Genomic DNA, 14,960 nt, shown 5'->3' with positions numbered 1-14,960 from the left:
TCCTATTAACAGCATATCATTTGGTCATGAATATTTTTAAGGACTAAATGGCAAATCCTTCTTTATCGATTAATTATAGTCTTAAAGACTTCATTACAACACAAGAGTTCTAATAAGATGGATAATTTGTAATAAAAATATCAAATAATTTTTATTAATAAAAATTCATATATATATTTACAAGTATGAGCATAATCGTCAACAGACTGATGATTGATTTTGGGATATATTTTCCAACATTGATTAGGTTATTAGTCGATTCGAGTAGATCCATGCCATCAAGGTTAATCAGTGTGACTGATTTAGGTATCTTTAGACCAGCTTGTGTCTAATCATCTACATGACTTGGTGAAGTCAGTGGGAGAATTTACAGCTTGCAGATCATCTTCTTCTCTTATTCTCAGATCAATAAAATTAAATCTTCTAAATTATTAGGTCTATAAAATGATATAGTTATGAGATTATTGGGAAATATATCCCAAAAGCCAATCGTCAAGCTGTTGACGGTTGAGCAATCAAGTATAGTAATTGATTTATTAATAAGTAAAATATATTTGGCATCTTCATCATAAGCTTTCATCTTCTAATGAACTCCGTTGTTATGATGAAGTCCTTAGGACTATTTAGATTCGATAAAGAGAGAATTTATTGATTAGTCCTTAAAACAGTTCACGACCAAATGATAGGCTGTTAATAAGGACGACAGCTTCTATCGAGCATAGGTCGCTGTAGGCCATATGGGTTGGTTGTCCTCTTAATCAAAAAATATGGAGACACTGGTATGGCATACAGGTGAGATGTATTGGTACATCATCATTGAACGTGACTAACTCCAGAGTATTCTACTGTCGAGAATGTCTCTAATGGGATATAGGTATAAGTGTCCCTTAGACTTGAGATCACCTCAGTGACTTGCAAGCAACTCACTGTGCTTTGATACTGGACTAACTGAATTTCTAATTCAGAGATGGAAGGCTTCTGGGCACAGTCAAGTACTTGCGAAGTTAGAGTGTGATCGAGATGAGATTGACCACTCCAAGAGTTGGAGAAGAATGAGTCGCTGTATTTTAATTTAGCAAAACCTTGGCCAGGGTAATCCATCAGATGGATTTGATATTTTGAAATATAATGTGGACAACCTGATAAGAGTTGATAGTTGAACTCTGGGGTGTTCTATGATCATTTTGGTCAAGGGGATGAATTATATGAAAACTATATCCGCATGGATTCTAAGGATGTTGTTCTACACATTCGACCTATCCGATCGTCGGGTACCATTGCTAGATGGTCACTTCGATTGGTACAGAAATTTATTCCTGTACTACCAGCTTAGGTTCGGACCTATGAGGTCACACACATTAGAGTTCATGATCCAATCAGATGGTTGATCAATGATTAAGAATCGTTCTAGGGTTAAATGATCAATATGATTGACATTTAACCCAGTGCAAGTGTTGCAGGAGGATCGATTAGCAATTCGATTGCTAATTGGCTTAATTTGATTAAGCCAATGGACTGAGATTAAGTCTAATTAAATATGATTTAATTAGATTTGATTTGAGCTTGATTGGATTAAGTCCAATTGGTTTATTGGATAAGCCAAGTGCAAGGAAAAACTAGTCCTAGTTCAACTAGGACTTGGGTCAATCTAATTTCTAATTTGATTAGAAAATTAAATCAGATTTAAATCTAATTTAATTTGATTAAATTAGATTTTTAATTAGGTTAAGACTTATTTTAATTGGGTTGATCTAATTTTTATTTGATTTGATTTGAGAAACCAAATTAAAACAAGTCATAAGATAGAATCCTAGTAAGACTAGGATTCCACCTTGCACCACATAAGCCTTCCCCACGCCCTCTCTCTCATTCAACGCCAATCTCCTCTTATTTTGCATGACAAAAGCCCTCTCTCAGGTCTCTCCCACATTTTCAAAAGGTCTCCTCTCTTCTTTCTTACATGGAAGGTGGTTTGGATCAAATAAAAAAGGAATAAGTTTGGATTTCGAATTCTATGAGATAGAGTTTTAGAAATCCAAAATTCTTTCAATTTTACACCGAATCTATCTAATTTTTCTTTGGAATTTTCATGACTTTTAGGGTATATATTATGCACCCTTTTCTAGTGATCCATGCACAAAAATAAGGAGGAGGTGCTCAAGAGTTGGGTGCCCCTTTACTTGCCATGTTTGGATAAGCCTTGACTAGGTATTTGACCTAGACAAGGACTCTATCATATCTCTCTATATAAAATGAGTTTCTTCATAAAAGTTTTGAAGAAGATAGAGATTTGAGATTCCTTTGGGCCATCCAAAAATTAGAGAGAAAGACCATTGGGTCGTGGAGATATAAAATACACAAGTTAGGGTGTCTAGAGAGAGAAACGAGAAGAAGAAGAGGGTCTTCTTCTAGGGTTGCTTGTTTTCATATCTTTCCTCCCTCCAACTTGAGTTTCCAGAGAGTGTCTCAGATCTAAAACTCTTTCTACTTTTCATCTTTGGAAGAGTCCAAATCAAAAAGAAGGAGGCACCTGATCAACCATCAAAGAAAGATCAGCGCAGTACTAGCATACTGTGCTGATTTCCTGAAGCAGGACTTCTGATCGAGATTCGTGGGCTCGTGTGGAAGATTCCTAGAGGTCGGATGCATGTGTGGCTTGCAACATCATCCTCAAGCCCGGATCAACGAGGTTAGAACGTCTAACTTATAAGGTAATAGATCTGATCTATTGTTTAATACATACATTAGATGTAGTATAGAAGCATGTTAATATGATCAACATGTAGTTCATGCTATATTTATATATTTTAATTTTTAATTTAATACTATATAATAATCATGTAATAGAATCTTAGATCTAAAGATTCTCTAATTTTAGAAAATAATTTTGATTTATTTTAGTCTTCCGTTGTATGATCTTGAAAAAGTTTCAAGATCTAACCCTGAAACCCTAGATCTGGTTCCTACAATTGGTATCAGAGCCTAGGTTCTTTATTACATGATTATTTATACATGTTTAGATTATTTTTTAGATTAGATCTAATTTAAAATCTGATTATTAAATCTGAAATTAAAATTTTAGATCAATCACGAACTGCAAGGTTGTTCTGCTGTAAGGTTTACCCCTTACAGTGCAAAGATTGTCCTAGTTTGTGTAGATCTATCTTTAATCATAAATTTGTTAAATATGATCTAGATTAAATTTATGATTTATTAGATTTAAAAAATATTTAAATCTGAAATAAAATCTCTTTATTAATAATTTTTGTGCAAAAAAATTGTTTAAAGTTGAAACTGTTTCAATTACATGAACATGTTTAGATTAGATCTAAAGTAGTTTCATGTTTATTTCACTTGTATCTTGATTATAAATCAAACATGCAATATGATTGGTAGAATCATATTGTAAAATTATTTTACAAATATAAAAATTATTTTTTGAAAAGCCGAACCCAACCCTCAGCCCAAAACTTAATTAAGAATTAAGAAGTTGTTTGATTAGGTTCTAGAATTGTGAATTGAAGAACTTAAGACACAAGCCATAACACATTGGGTTAATGGGTTAGTGAGAATTAGGTCCATTAATTGGGTTAGACCTATGGTTAGATTGAAGATGGACTTAATTAGAGAATTGACTAAATCTAATCAATTGTTGTCTTAGATTAGGTCAAGGATTCTCTAGATCAATTACAATAGTTGTAGTTGGTCAAGTCTATGTCTTTAACGAGAACCAAATGGACTTGATTCTTGGCTAAGTGGTCTAGCATGAACTGTTAGGTTGATTTAATCGAAACTAATTAAACCAGTTGGTGTCTAAGGTAAACCAGACCGGTGGTTTTTAATTGGGAGCCTGCTTATCTGGCCATTTCTGATGGTGTCTAAGGCAAGCTTTGGCAGACTCTCCCACTGATCGAACTTACTTGGCCTCTTGGTGAAATTATGTTTTGATCAGATCATTTGACTATTCGAGCTGACCCATGTCAGCTAGGTAAATCAATGTGACTGATTTAGGTGCTCCTAGACCAGCCCTTTTAATGGTCTCCCTTAAGCTGACTTGGTGAAGCCAATGGGAGGATCATGATAAGCTAGTTCATCTGACCTCATCCTCTATATTATTTAAATCTTCTAAAATTATTAGGTCCTTAAAATGATAAAGTTATAAAGATAACTGAGTCATAGCCTCCCATTAAGGTGTTTGATAATGAGTCCATTAACTCAATAATCACTACAGACCCAAAGGCCGGTACTTGTTGACTAATAGAATTATCACTCATCATATGACGACTTGGAAGTATCTCTCTAATGGTGGTTAGGTGAGCCAACCAAAGTTGGGCTTAATCATTCGTTGGTTAGATACACCAAGTATGATCATGTTAATGGTTGTACCTAACCGGATCCTTACAGTGGAGGCCAAAGCCTACTGATTAGGTTTCTGAGGCAAAATTAAAATTACTAAAAATTGTTTAGAGAAACAATTGGTTATGAACCTACCCTTAGATGTACATGGGTTGGCCAACCAAAGTTGGGCTTGTGTGCAGTCTAAATGATTCTAGTACCTACTAAGGAATTAGGGTAATTCCTCGAATTGGAGGTAGAGACTATCAATTCGAATAAAATAGTGGGAGAAACCTTTTGATTAAAGTCCAAATCTTTAGGTTTAGTGAATCAATTACTAATTAGGTTATGGTTCTCCTTTGTGCAAATATGGCCACTTTCCTATCGCTCTGATCATTGTTGGACAATGATAAGTTGGTGGGACCCAACTTCGTAGCTGGTACCGAAAGTTGAAGATAGTCCTGGAGCATGAACGGATCCTATATGTGATAATGGATCCTGCACCTGAGGAGCCAGCTGTCAATGCATGTGGAACAGTCAGAGACACTTACCAGAAGTGGCTCAATGATCGGACCACGGTGCACTGTATCATGCTGGCTGCTATGAGCGATGAGTTCATCGCAGATTCGAGATGGCTCAGCCAAAGGATATGCTTCAAGTGTTGGAGGATGCCTTTGACACACCCGATGATGTGGAGAGGCACAAGACTAGTTGTGCCATCTTCAATGCCAAAATACGGGAAGGTGCCTCTGTCACTGATCATGTATTGTACATGATCGAGCTGATGGAATGATTGAGCAAGCTCGACTTTCTCTTGCATGAGCAGCTTGGGAAAGATGCAATACTGAACTCGCTGCCCAAGTCTTATCTTCCATTCCTCACTCATTATAGAATGACAAAGCCTGAAGAAAACTACCACGGATTACTGAGGTTGCTTCAGAACTTTGAGAAGGATCACCAACTCCTCAAGGAGTCAGTGAACTTAGTGGGAGGTTTGTCTTCTGATTCTCGACCCTTTAAGAAAGGGAAGAAGAACAAGAAGAAGAAAGTGAAGAAGGTGCAAGTTCAGACTGGGACATCAGTGCTGAGCCAGACCAAAAAGATTAAGCCTGATAAGAGTCTATTCTACTGACAAGCACCCTAGATTAGATAGTGTGTCAGATATCTACTTATGGCATTGGAGGCTAGGTCATATAAACAAGAACAGAATAAACAGGTTGACTCAAGAGGGAATCCTCGAAGTCAGTGATTGTGAATCACTTCTAACCTGTAAGTCCTATCTTCTTGATAAAATGACCAAGTCACCTTTTACTGGAAAAGGTGAGAGAGCTACTGAGCTCTTGGGCCTAGTACATACTGATGTATGCGGGCCCATGAGCACCAGTGCTAGAGATGGATATTTCTACTTCATAACTTTCACGGATGACCTATCCCGATATGGATATGTCTATCTGATGAAACATAAGTCAGATTCATTTGAAATGTTCAAACGATTCCAAAGTGAAGTAGAAAAACAAACTAGAAAGAGTATTAAAACTCTTCGATCTGATCGAGAATACCTTTCTAGTGAGTTTCTCACATATCTAGGAGAGAATGGGATTCTCTCCCAATGGACTCCTCCAGGAACACCACAGCATAATGGTGTGTCTGAAAGGAGGAATCGGACTCTGTTAGACATGGTCCGATCCATGATGGATTTTGCTAGCTTGCCAATATCTTTCTGGGGATATGCACTCGAATCGGCCTGTTATCTGTTAAATAGGGTTCCAAGTAAGTCTATAATTAAGAATCCATATGAGATATGGACAGAACGTAAGCCAGTACTTTCACATCTTAGGGTCTGGGGGTGCTCGACCTATATCAAATGATTAGTCACAGACAAACTTAGACCTAGGTCTGACAAATGCTCATTCATAGGGTACCCCAAAGAGACAAAAAGATATTTTTTTACCATGCTGATGAACAAAAGGTGTTCGTCAGCCTTAAGGCAATCTTTTTAGAAAAGGAGGTCCTTGGTGAAGGAATCATTGCCTCTAAGGTTGAACTTGATAAAGTTCAACAGGTAGAAGGACCGACACCAATAGCTAAACCTGAGTCGGATATGATTAGATCAGATCCAGAGCCCAATGTACCTGCACCATTAAGGCGATCCGGTAGAGTACCACGTCAGTCGGACAGATACTATGGTTTCTTGGTCTGGGATGGTGATCCCATCGAACTTGATGAGAATAATGAGGATCCGATCACCTATATGGATGCAATGCAGAGACCTGATTTCAAGAAATAGCTTGAAGCCATGAAATCCAAAATGGAGTCCATGAAGGTCAACGATGTATGGACATTGGTTGACTCACCTGAAGGGGTTAAACCCATTGGGTGTAAATGGGTCTTCAAAAGGAAGAGGGGCGCAGATGGAAAGGTGGAGACCTATAAAGCCCATCTGGTCATCAAGGGGTATCGTCAACGTTATGGTATTGACTATGACGAGATATTTTTCTCTGTGGCAATGGTCAAATCCATTCGGATAATGCTTGTAATAGCTGCCCATCTGGATTATGAGATCTGGCAGATGGATGTAAAGACAGCTTTCCTGAATGGAGAGCTGACCGAAGAGGTGTATATGATACAACCTGAGGGTTTACATCCACAGATGAGTCCAAGGTGTGCAAGCTTCAGAGATTCATTTATGGATTGAAGCAAGCTTCTCAGAGTTGGAACATGCATTTTGATAAGGTGATCAAAACGTATGGCTTCATTAAGAATGGAGAAGAGCCCTGTATCTATAAATGGGCAAATGTTCCAGTTGTGGTATTTCTTATCTTGTACGTGGATGACATTCTCTTAATCGGGAATGACATCCCCGCACTACAGGGAATAAAAGTTTGGTTGTCATCACAGTTCTTCATGAAGGACTTGGGTGAAGCATCCTACATCCTAGGGATGAAGATCTATAGGGATAGATCTAAAAGGATGCTTGGGTTATCCCAGTCTATGTACATAGACACTGTGCTGAAGAGGTTCAGCATGGAGAATTTCGAGAAGGGCTATCTACCGATAGGCCAAGGAATTTCTCTCTCTAAGAAGGATTATCCGACAACTCCTGAAGAGAGAGAGCGTATGAGTAGAGTCTCATATACTTCAGCCGTGGGATCTATCATGTACGCCATGATATGTACAAGACCAGATGTGGCATACTCACTAGGAGTAGTGAGTAGATACCAATCTGATCCTAGAGAAAATCACTGGAAAGTGGTTAAAGCCATCCTTAAGTATTTGAAAAATACTAAGGACCAATGGTTGGTTTATGGTGAGTCAGATCTGAAACTTGTGGGGTTCACAGACTCTAGCTTCCAATCTGACCATGATGACAGTAGGAGCGTGTCGGGTTATATCTTTACTCTGAATGGTGGAGCCATCTGCTGGAAGAGTTCCAAGCAACATACTGTGGCAGACTCTGTTTGTGAAGCGGAGTACATCGCAGCATCAGATGTCGCGAAGGAAGCTATGTGGCTGAGAAAATTCATCAACGAGCTCGAAGTAGCACCCTCCCTCGATTGTCCAATCCTGCTCTACTGTGATAGCACTGGTGCCATAGCTCAGGCGAAGAAATTCAAAGCACATCAGCGGACGAAGCACATCTTGCACCGCTTCTACCTGGTCTGAGAGATCGTGGATCGAGGTGACGTCGACCTTCAGAAGATCGATGGAAAGGAGAACCTGACCGACCCCTTCACTAAAGCCCTGGTGATAAAGGAGTTCGACAATCACAAGTCGAAGATGTGTATTAGATACAGTGCTGAGTGGCTTTAGGACAAGTGGGAGTTGTTGGGAAATATGTCCCAAAAGCCAATCGTCAAGCTGTTGACGGTTGAGCAATCAAGTATTGTAATTGATTTGTTAATAAATAAAATATATTTGGCATCTTCATCATAAGCTTTCATCTTCTAATGAACTCCGTTGTTATGATGAAGTCCTTAGAACTATTTAGATTCGATAAAGAGAGGATTTATCAATTAGTCCTTAAAACAGTTCATGACCAAATGATAGGCTGTTAATAAGGACGACAGCTTCTATCGAGCATAGGTCGCTGTAGGCCATATGGGTTAGTTGTCCTCTTAACCAAAAAGTATGGAGACACTGGTATGGCATACAGGTGAGATGTACTGGTACATCATCATTGAACGTGACCAACTCCAGAGTATTCTACTATCGAGAATGTCTCTGATGGGATATAGGTATAAGTGTCCCTTAGACTTGAGATCGCCTCAGTGACTTGCAAGCAACTCACTGTGCTTTGGTACTGGACTAACTGAATTTCTAATTCAGAGATGGAAGGCTTCTGGGCATATTCAAGTACTTGCGAAGTCAGAGTGTGATCGAGATGGGATTGACCACTCCAAGAGTTGGAGAAGAATGAGTCGCTGTATTTCAATTTAGCAAAACCTTGGCCAGGATAATTCATCAGATGGATTTGATATTTTGAAATACAATGTGGACAATCTGATCAGAGTTGACAGTTGAACTCTGGGGTATCCTATGATCATTTTGATCAAGAGGATGAATTATATGAAAACTATATCCGCATAGGTTCTAAGGATGTTGTTCTACACATTCGACATATCCGGTTGTTGGGTACCATTGCTAGATGGTCACTTCGATTGGTATAGAAATTTATTCCTGTGCTACTGACTTAGATTCAGACCTATGAGGTCACACACATTAGAGTTCATGATCCAATCGGATGGTTTATCAATGATTAAGAATCGTTCTAGGGTTAAATGATCAATATGATTGACATTTAACCCAGTGCAAGTGTTGCAGGAGGATCGATTAGCAATTCGATTGCTAATTGACTTAATTTGATTAAGCCAATGACTGAGATTATCTAATTAAATATAATTTAATTAGATTTAGTTTGGGCTTGATTGGATTAAGTCCAATTGATTTATTGGATAAGCCAAGTGCAAGGAAAAACTAGTCCTAGTTCAACTAGGACTTGGGTCAATCTAATTTTTAATTTGATTAGAAAATTAAATCAGATTTAAATATAATTTAATCTGATTAAATTAGATTTTTAATTGGGTTAAGACTTATTTAAATTAGGCTGATCTAATTTTGGTTTGATTTGGTTTGAGAAATCAAATTAAAACAAGTCATAAGATAGAATCTTAGTAAGACTAGGATTCCACCTTGCACCACAAGCCTTCCCCACGTCCTCTCTCTCATTCAACGCCAATCTCCTCTTATTTTGTGTGACAAAAGCCCTCTCCCAGGTCTCTCCCATGTTCACAAAAGGTCTCCTCTCTTCTTTCTTACATGGAAGGTGGTTTGGATCAAATAAAAAAGGAATAAGTTTGGATTTCGAATTCTATGAGATAGAGTTTTAGAAATCCAAAACTCTTTCAATTTTGCACCGAATCTATCCAAATTTTTTTTAAAATTTTTATGGATTTTAGGGTATATATTATGCACCCTTTTCTAGTAATCTATGCACAAAAATAAGGAGGAGGTGCTCAAGAGTTGGGCACCCCTTAACTTGCCATGTTTGGATAAGCCTTGACTAGGTATTTGACCTAGACAAGGACTCTATCATATCTCTCTATATAAAATGAGTTTCTTTATGAAATTTTTGAAAAGATAGAGATTTGAGAGTCCTTTGGGCCATCCAAAAATTAGAGAGAAAGACTTTTGGGTCGTGGAGATATAAAAGACACAAGTTAGGGTGTCTAGAGAGAGAAACGAGAAGAAGAAGAGGGTCTTCTTCTAGAGTTGTTTGTTTTCATATCTTTCCTCCCTCTATCTTGAGTTTCCTGAGAGCATCTCAGATCTAAAACTCTTTCTTCTACTTTCCATCTTTGGAAGAGTCCAAATCAAGAAGAAAGAGGTACCTGATCAACCATCAAAGAAGGATCAGCGCAGTACTAGCATACTGTGCTGATTTCCTGAAGCAGAACTTCTGATCGAGATTCGTGGGCTCGTGTGGATGACTCCTAGAGGCTGGATGCATGTGTGGCTTGCAACATCATCCTCAAGTCCAGATCAGCGAGGTTAGAATGTCTAACTTGCAAGGTAATAGATCTGATCTATTGTTTAATACATACATTAGATGTAGTATAGAAACATGTTGATATGATCAACATGTAGTTCATGCTATATTTATATATTTTAATTTTTGATTTAATTCTATGTAATAATCATGTAATAAGATCTTAGATCTAGGAATTCTCTGATTTTATAAAATAATTTTAATTTATTTTAGTCTTCCACTGTATGATCTTGAAAAAGTTTCAAGATCTAACCCTGAAACCCTAGATCTGGTTCCTACAGGGATAACTTGTTGCCTCCTATTAAGGTGCATGATAATGAGTCCAATATTCTAAATAGGCATTAGAGGTACCACATGCTTGATGTCTATTACGTATTAAAATTGTCATTCATTATATGACCATCATGATGTACCTTCAGATCAGTGCTCAGATTGATCGAGCCACACTCAGACTTGACATCCATTTATTGGATGCACTTGGTATTATCATGTTAATGGTTGGACCTAATCAGAATTTTCAGTAGAGGTGCCACACGCCTGCTGAAGGGATATCTGGGGTAAAACCTAATTGCTAAAAATTGCTTGAAGAAATAATTAGTTATGAACCTACTCATAGATGCACTAGGATTGGCCGAGCCACACTCGAGCTTGAATACAATCTGTGTGGATTCTAGTACCTGCTAAAGAATTAATGTAATTCCTCGAGTTGGAGGTAAAGGCTACCAATTCTTAAAAATAGTGGGAGAACTTTTAGACTAAAATCTATATCTTTGAGATTAAAAAGTAATTCATATACTAATAGGTTTATATTTTTTCTTTCAGTTATAGTCAATACACTATCCCTTCATTCACTGTTGGACAATGACAAGCTCACTGAACCCAACTTCGATAGCTGGTATTGAAAGTTGAAGATCATCTTGAAGCATGAGAGGATTTTATACATCCTTACAGATGAAGTACCTGAAGAACTTACTATCAATGCTTCTCGTACCATGAGAGACACTTACATGAAGTGGCTCAATGGCCGAATGACTATGCGTTGCATGATGAGGGCAACTATGAACAATAAACTTAGCCGTAAGTTCGAAGATGTGCAGTCAGAGGAGATCATTCAAATATTGAATGAGTCCTTCGACACCCCTGAGGATGTGGAGAGACAAAATCTCATGCACAGTATTCAACACCTGTATACGAGAGGGGCTTCAGTCATCGATCATATGCTATACATGATTGAGCAGATTGAACATCTTAGCAAACTTGACTTTTCATTGCATGAACAGTTAGGCAAGGATACTATCCTCAATTCGCTACCAAAATCCTACCTACCCTTTCTCAGTCATTACAGAATGACGAAGCTTACTGTAAACTACCATGGTTTGCTAGGATTATTGTAGACTTTTGAGAAGGACCACCAACTCCAGAAAGAGCTGGTGAATTTAGTGGGAGGTTCATCTGCAGGATGTTAATCCTCTAGGAGATGAATGAAGAAGAAGGTGCAGAAATCTCGTGCCACCGATCTTAAGCAGAGAAAATCATCAAAAATTGATAAGAGACAGATAGGATGCTTCTTCTGTAAGAAGTTGGGTTATTGGAAGAGAAATTATCCTGCTTACATAGCCACCCTTGACCTAAATAGGCCTAAGAACAAGAGAAAGAAGCAAATGATTGCTTCACAAGGTACTTATATGATAACTCTTTATAATTTTTTTGTTTGTGATACTACTACTCGGATATTAGATATCAAAAGACTGATTAATATAAGCAATTCATTGCAGGGACTGTAGGTAAGTAGAAAGTTTCGAGAGGGTGAGCGGTTCCTTAACGTTAGAGATAAAAGTCTTGTTCCAGTTCTGGCCTTGAGAACTTTGCAGCTTGTCTTCGAGTCTAATAGTATCATATTAGATGATTGTCATTATTGTCCCTCCTTTTTGATGAATGTCATCTCTGTAGGTCTTTTGGCCAAATTTGATTTCAAGTTTATAATAAAAGATGAGTTTTGTGATATCATTATGAATGATACTACAATTATGCATGGACAATTAAAACATAGCTTATACATAATATCACAATCTATTGGTGTAATGTACATAGCCAATAAGCACCCTAAATTACATAATATCAGTGAATCCTACCTTTAGCATTGTAGGCTTAGTCATGTGAACAATTGTAGGATTGACAGGTTGATCAAGAAACATATCCTTAAAATAGATGATTGTGAATCATTGCCAATCTATGAATCCTATCTACTTGGTAAGATGACTAAGTCACCATTTAAGGAAAAAGATGAAAGAGCTAGCGATATCCTAGGTCTAATACATATTGATGTATGCGGATCTATGAACATAAGTGCTAGAGAAGGATACTACTACTTCATTATATTTACAGATGACCTATCAAAGTATGGGTATGTCTATCTTAGGAAGCATAAGTCAGAATCATTTGAAATGTTCAAACGATTCTGTGCTGAAGTAGAGAAATATATTAAGAAGAATATTAAGACCCTTCGATCAGATCGAGGAGGTAAATACCTCACTAATGATTTTTTAACATATTTGGAAGAGAATGGGATTCTCTCACAGTGGATTCCTCTTGGAACACTACAACATAATAGGATGTCTGAAAGAAAGAATTGAACCTTATTAGACATGATTTGATCTATGATAGGCTTTGCAAGTCTGCCAATCTCTTTTTGGAGATATGCTCTAGAAACTACCTGCTATATTTTGAATAAAGTGTTGAGCAAATCTGTCGATAAAACTCCATATGAGATATGGACTGGATATAAGTCGATACTCTTACACCTTAGGGTCTGGGTATTGAAAATTGTTCCAAAGCCAATCGTCAGTCTGTTGATGGTTGTGCTTATTATTGTAATTGTATATGAATTATTGAATTAATAAATATTATTTAATTTTTTAATCACTATGTACATCTTATTTTGAACTTCAGTTATGTGTTGAAGTTCTTAGGACTATTTGATTCAATATAGGAGGATATATTATTTAGTCATTAAATCTTAAGTTCACGATAAAATGATATACTATTATTAGGATGATAGCTATATCAAGTATAGATCATTGTATGTCATGTACGTTGGTTGTCCTCTTAACCAAGGAGTGTAGAGATACTGGCATGGCAAGTAAGTGAAATGTAGAAGTACATCTCACTGAATGTGACCAACTGCTGAGTACTCTACTGTCAAGAGTAGCTCACGAAGAAAATGGGTATAAGTGTCCCTTTGACCTGAGATCACCATGGTGACTTGCAAGCAACTCACTGTGCTTTGGTGTCGGATTATCTGAATTTTTAATTCAGTGATGAAAGATTTTTAGGCACAGTCAAATACTTGAGAAGTCAGTGTATGAGTCAAGATAGAATTGATCCCTCCGAATAAGTAGGAGTTAATGTATTAGTGTGTTTCAATTCAGTAAAACCTCAACCAGGATAATCCATATGATAGATTTTAAAAATTAAAATATGGATGACCATATCAGGGTTGACAGTTAAATCCTCGATCATCTTGAGTATTTAGGTCAAAGGGATGAATATACGGTATCCATATGCCAATAGGTTCTTGAATGATGCTTTGCAATCTTTCGATCTATCCAGACGTCGGATATCATTGCTAGATGGTCACTTTAATTGGTATAGAAAAATTATTTCTATACTATCGATATAGGTTTGTATCTATGGGGTCACACTCAAAAAAAATTTCTGACTGATCATATGGCTGATCAACGATTAAGAATCGTTCTAGGGTAAAACAGTCAATTCGATTGATGATTAACCCTGTGCAAAAGTTGCAATAAATCAATTCGTTAATTGTTGGTGAATTATAGGAGGATTGATTAGTAATTAGATTACTAATTATTTCAATTTGATTAAGCATTGAGGATTGGATCAAATCTAATTGAATTGAATTTAATTTGGTTTGACCCGATTGGATTATGAGATGACCTAATTGCTAAGGGTGTTCGATTCCTGATTTGATCAGAATTTGAGCTTGATTAATTTTTAATTTGATTAAAATTTAATTAAAACTATTTACTACCTAATTAGATTAAATTTAGTGGTTCAATTGGATCTAACCAAATTTGGTTGGGTTAAGAATCCAACTGGATGAGAAAATAATTCGAATTCAAATCCCTTGCGCCTCCTTTCTCTGCGCCCTTTTATTCTTCACATGAGAATTTTTTTTTACATAAATTTTTTTTTATACCTAAAAGCTTTTCTATATTCATATCTAATTTTTTTTTAAATTAAAATTTGATTGATTTAAATTTGAGTTCAAATGGGTTTGAATTTGAATGAAAATCTAGAGTCCAAATTGAGTTGGACTCTTCTCTTCACACCATCACCTTTCTCCACGCATAAAGTATTTTTGCATGAGATTTTTTGGACCATCTGATGTTGGTCGATCTCTTTCTGATTTTATAATATGAGGCTAAAGTTTGGCTCAAAATTTAATTCAAATTTGATTTGAATTGGTGATAAGGATCAACTAACGTTTGAAATTGAACCGAAACTACTTTTTCCTTATCCTTATCTTCCATTGGATGCCATCCTTAAGAAGGGATCA

The sequence above is a fragment of the Elaeis guineensis genome, chromosome 7, assembly GCF_000442705.2.
Source record: "Elaeis guineensis isolate ETL-2024a chromosome 7, EG11, whole genome shotgun sequence".
NCBI classification, from domain to species: domain Eukaryota; kingdom Viridiplantae; phylum Streptophyta; class Magnoliopsida; order Arecales; family Arecaceae; genus Elaeis; species Elaeis guineensis.
The sequence above is the reverse complement of the archived record's forward strand: the minus strand, read 5'-3'. Positions refer to the sequence as shown.